The sequence below is a fragment of the Agelaius tricolor genome, unplaced genomic scaffold (assembly GCF_023055355.1).
Source record: "Agelaius tricolor isolate 1412-34295 unplaced genomic scaffold, bAgeTri1.0.p SCAF_3, whole genome shotgun sequence".
NCBI lineage: Eukaryota > Metazoa > Chordata > Aves > Passeriformes > Icteridae > Agelaius > Agelaius tricolor.
In genome coordinates this window covers 62,047,020-62,053,019 of record NW_027269263.1, presented here as the reverse complement: position 1 = coordinate 62,053,019, position 6,000 = coordinate 62,047,020, and positions in this window count along the sequence as shown.

Below are 6,000 nucleotides of genomic sequence, written 5' to 3'. Positions count from 1 at the left end.
AGCATAGAGTTTTGAAACTTCATTTCTCTGTTAAACATATGATCTCTCCTCTCTGGTGGGCGGTGACAGGACCTGAGGGAAGGGCACGAAGTTGTGCTGGGGGCAGTTTAGGTTGGATATTAGAAAAAGGTTCTTTCATTCAGAGGGTGGTTGGGCACTGGAAGAGACTCTGCAGGGAAGTGGTCACAGCACCAAGCCTAGCAGAGTTCAAGAAGTTTGGACAATGCTCTCAGGCCCAGGGTGTGATTCTTGGGGGTGGTGCTGTGCAGGGCCAGGAGTGGAGTCAATGGTCCCAGATACGTGCCAAGATGCAGCTGAAGCAGCTGCTGTATCTTTGCTCCCTCTCTCCACACAGTTGTCACACAGCCTTGGCTCCCAGATATCATTTTTGGAGCCCAGGAAGGCACCAAACCCCTTCCATGGGCAGAGGCACCTTTCACTAGACCAGATTGCTCAGAGCTCCATCCAGCCTGGCCTTGAACACTTCCAAGGATGGGACATTCCCTTCTCTAGACAATCTGTTCCAGGGCCTCCCCAACTCCACAATAAAAAAAATTCTTCGTAACATCCCATCTAAACCTACTTTCTTTTAATTTGAATCCAATCCCCCTTGTTATCTCACTACAGGCTCTTGTAAATAATCTCTCTCCATCTTTCTTGTAAGCTCCCTTCAGGTACTGGGAAGCTGCAGTAGGGTCACCCCAAAGCCTTTTCTTCTCCAGGCTGAGCAATTCCAATTCTTTCATTGGAGAGGTCCTCCATCCTCTCATCATGTTGGTGGCTTCCTCTGGACTTGCTACAACAGATTGATGTCATTTGGGCTTAAGATGGAATATTTGCAAGCTAAAAATATCCCTATGCCTAGAAATGAGCTATTTTGGAATCTAGAGTCCATTCCTAGCCAGTGGAATGAAATTAGTTACTTCAGAAGGCAAATCTCCCCACTTTCCTTCATTAATTTTATTGGGATGAGATTGATCACTGTCAGGGGGTGCATGTTTTATCACAAGATACAGGGACGCTGCTAAAATTTGATGCAGCTTGGACTTTGATAAATAGCTAAAAGTGGCTTAAATCCAAAATATGAATCGTGTGTAAAAATTGGTTAATTAAATATTAATAATTAATATTAATAATATATTTTTCTCAAATGGAAACTTCCAGAAATATATTAAAGAATTAATCTATTTTAAGGTCTATCAGGCTGGTTTTATGATAAGAGAAAAACATTTCCTTGACTAATACATTTTGTTCATTATTGGTGTAAGATAGAGAGGAGGAGCAAGGGAATAAATGAATGGAATACAATGCTGCACAGATGACATATATCTAATTTGGATATTTCAGACTATTCTTTAAACTAGAACTAGATCTCAGCCACTCTCTTATACCTTCCAGGCAGATGTATTTTTATTCCCGTTCAGAACTTCCATGGGATACAGAAATTTTGTGAATACAGGAGCAGGGAGAATTGCACAAACAGCTTGCTGGCCAGACATTTGGCCTATATGAAAACAGAAGACATGGTAGATGAGGTGATGAACCTCCTTATTATGGAATAAATTCTGAAAATCTATGAATTCTACAGCTATGCAAGTTACACTGCAAATGGACACAAATATCCTTCATATCATGAGGAAGAAGTTGCAGAGTGATTTCCTCTACAATTTGTTGCCTGTCCTTTGTTTTGTGGCTCACTACACTAGAGATTAAAGCAAAGTAACATACAGCCATTATCTTTCACATCAGAGGAATGGTTAATACACTTCAACCTAGTGAGTGTAAAAGATAGAAATATCTTTCGAGGGAAGAGTAAATAACAGAGCTCCCACAACACAGTCCCTCTCATCATTTTTCCCTAGGAAAAAAAGCCAAGGATTGTTCCTAGGGAGAAGCTTGAAGAAACATTTCTGGCATCAAACAATTCACCTCTTATTAAACAGTATATATTGTCAGTTATAAAATTCCATAAATAACTGTAGAACAGACAAATGAAAAGGCAAGATAAAACCCAATAAAAAGTGTTTGGAAAAGATCTATTTCCAATAGCAGATTGACCAAGCTTCCAACTTCCATTTATGGTTTTCAAATAAATAAAAATAGTTAAAATTAATTGTTTTTTCACTCACATTTCTTCAGCACTTGGGAAATTACAGGACACAGAAAAGCTAAATTTATACAAACCTCCACTAAATCTAAGATTAATTTTATCCAAGATAACTCCATTATTCTTTAGAACCAGAAAAAAGTATCACAATCAACACAAATGACTTCATGTTAAGAATTCCTGAAGATTTTATTCTCCCAGAATTATTAAAAGATAAAGGCAGATATTTTATCAAAGCACTTCTGAAGGGAAAAAAGGGACAAAAAATGTGTTTTGATCTCTGGTCCAATTCATACAGAATAACCCTTTGCTTCTACTCCCATGTGATTTCTTGGACCTTTACACCTGAATTTTTCTAATCTGCTCACTTTACATCTGGAAACTTCAGAGGATTAAGGTTATTTGGTTTGTATATCAGCATTTTTGATCTTTAACTTAGTTTCTGCAGCATCAGATAATGATATGTGTTTATAATTTCTTCTGGCTTGAAGCTCATTGTGTTTTTCATGGTTATCTTCTCTTGTGCACTTTCCTCTCTGCAGATCCACACTGCAGAACTCTGCCCTTAGCAATTGCTCTTTCAGGAAGTAGGTACTAGCCATTCTAATCTCTTGAATTCCAGGTAATTTTGGAAAACCCATGTAGCATTCTGCCAGGGAAGATAGGCCAATGTTTGAGAGCAGATCTGTTACATCCATCAACCAAATTTATATCAGATAGTTAGTAAATGCTTTTGGAACATGTACCTCATGGTTAACCATCTTAGGCTGGTACAAAATATATGTGTCATATTAAAAGAATGAGATAAAGCATAGAATTTTCCACAGTAATTTTTGCAGCCTTGCTAGCACACATACACACATGAAGCAAAACAAAAAACAACCCCAGGCTTTATAACTAGTTAGAAATATTTTTCTTTATGATTTTTAAAAATTTATTCTTCCTCTGAAGGTGTAATACCATTAGAATGCATTTCACAACCCAGCAGGTTTATGGCTGCAAAGCAGTAGCTACAATTTGTGTGGAAATAGCACTGTGTTAATGTGCTGGATAATATTCAGCATGAATAAGATTATTCAGGCTTCTGGGAGATGAAATGCTTGATAGGCTGTGAGATATTAATAATACTGCATTTGTTTTGGTGGCTGTGCCAGATTGCAACAAACTAATTTCAAACCATCTCAGGACATGAAACAGTCTATAAATAAAGATTTAATTACGTATTACCTGAACTGTGCTTTGCCTATAAAATCTAGACTGTCCAGTCTTAAAATAAAATGCTTTAAAAAACACTACTTTTAATTTTTTTAGAACTTTTTCTTTAGGAGAAAAATAGTGTAAAATATTGGTTCAACTTTCTTGTTGCTATTTTTGAGGAGAGATTCCAAGCAATGGACAACAAGATCTGTCCAGTAATATGTTTTCCTGGTTCTGTGTTCTCTAATGAAATTAAGAGTTCAGAGTTAGACTGGAATTTGTCTGAAGATCTGGATAGATAATATTCTTGAAGAACATATGGCAACAATATTTCATCAACACTTTTGACAAACTCAGTGTTGGTTTTTAAATATGGTTGAACAGTGCTGTGGGCATTGATTCAGTTTCAATTTATCTCTGTGTTTCTCCCCAGAGTTTGTGTTGGCTGATGTTTAGTTAAATGAATGATCATGTGTGCACCAGCATAAGGAAGCTCCTTCCAAGACCTTTCAGCTACCAATGAATTACCAGCAAGTTATCAATGCATGTCAGTGTGTGTGAGGTTTTCACACCAGGTTCTGACTGTGACCTTGGCATAGGAGAGCAGTAAACTCACCTAATTCAATTAGTTGTTTTTTTCCCTTACTACCTTACATGGTGGATGCTGTTCCAATGGGGAATAATATCCTGCAGCCAGGAAATTTTCTGTAAAAAAGGTGCTAGCAAAAAGAGCTGTAGCTGTGTTGATCTCTGTCTTCTTTCATCTTCCTTTATCTCATATGATTTATGTGTATAAGAATAATAGATCAAATACTTGAACCTATATTTATAAAATATCTTGAGGTTCTCCAAACCATCCATTATATCTCTTCTTCGAAGCTGATCTTGCAAAAAAAGTTTCTTCAGTGATAAATAATTCTAAAACTGTTTCTCAGATTATCAATTTCTCTTCATTCTCTCTGGCAACTGTCGTTTTGCTTTTTCTAAGTATAATGTTGTGTTTACCTTAGAGGTTACATCTTCTGCTTCCTACTATCTGGACCTGAATTTCCAGAGTCTGATGCTCCTGTGTAGTTTTACCTGAGGGGGCTACTCTTATCATCACACATAAGAACAGTATTTAGAACAGTATTTGAAGGGGACTCTAGGTACATTAGAATTGAGTAATTCAAGTACTGCTATGGGCAACCCCACCCAGGTGTGTTGTTGCTCCATTTTATTTTCTTTCAGAGACACGGGTAAGCCACAGGACATCTTCTAACCACTTTTAAACTCTGCCCATCTACTGACATTTGCAGCTTTAAGACTCAGTGCTGAGGACTGACAAATACCATTTCAAGGGTTTTCTAACAAAAATCATGGATCTAAGCTCCATGAGTTCCATTTGTAAGCATTTTAGGAAAGACGAGCCTAAGTTCTAGAGGATTGCATGAAGTTGTCTTTCTGTCCATCCCTGGTTTCTAGTGGACTTTATATCAGGCTCCTCCTTTTAAAGTGCCTTGTATAAAGTAGAAATCCATTTCTTATTTCTTATGTAGTCACCTCATTGCACTAAAGAAGTAGTAATCCAGGATATTAGAAAATACTCTCCAGTTTTCTGTGATATTAGATCACGTTGGCTATGCCTAAATCAGGACGTCCTTTTGTTCTGTATCCCCTTATTATCTAGCATAATTTCTGTCTCCAAATAAATTAAACTTTGCTAGAAAAATCACCAAATGTCCCTTTCTGTCTCCATTGCACAGCATTTTTAATAGAAAAGCCTTTCCTTTTCTTATCAATAGCTTCCTCCTGAGTGCCTTTGTTCCAGGGTTATAGGGTTTAATGAAAGCTAATGCTTCAGGCAACCATTTACATCTCTCTTGAACACTACAGATTTTGGAGGCAGCCTTTTCAATGAAGATGCTTTGTGCTGTAGTTACTAAATGAACAAAAGGAATTTCCTTTACAGATTAACAACTACTGCAGCATAGGGAAGATTATATCAGGTCTCAGTAGTTCAACAGTAATGTGCTATGCTATGGGCTTGATAGGACAACAAGATTAAATGGGGGAATAATCCAATTTAGAATTAACTCAAGTCTGCAATATTCCATTCCAGATAGCCTATTTAAGAAAAACAAAACCAAAACAAAAAAAACCTAAACAAACAAAAACCCCATGCCAAATAGAAAGCAACCCCAACACAAAAAAAACCCAAACCCAAACAGTAATGTACTGGCTTCCTCAAAACATGTACAGAATACCCCTTAAGTGGCCAATTGATGTGGAAATTTTCTCTTCAGTCTAGCACCAATCAGTTTTGGTTAGTTTTTGCAATCCTTGTATCACAACATAAAGGCATCTTATTCCCCCCACTTTTAAAGAGCTCATTCAAAATTTTTAAGATGACAATGAATTTGCCAAGTTCCTTGCAGATTTTAGGACCCAGTTTTGTTCTCCAGGGAGCAGCACATTTCAGAAACCCACTTTTTGATCTTATCTTGTGTAGCCTAGTAGGGAGGAACAGGAAGAGGCAGGACATAAGGGGGTTGAGGATCCCTTATCCATCTTTTAGTAGACATTAACCCAGAATGTCATAATGAGGGAGGTCTTATTAATTAAACATCAGTTGAAAATCTGTAGAGTTATTTGCACAGGAGGAGAAAAATCCAATTTCTTACAACAGCATGAGAAAAGCAATTGACTGCAGTGCT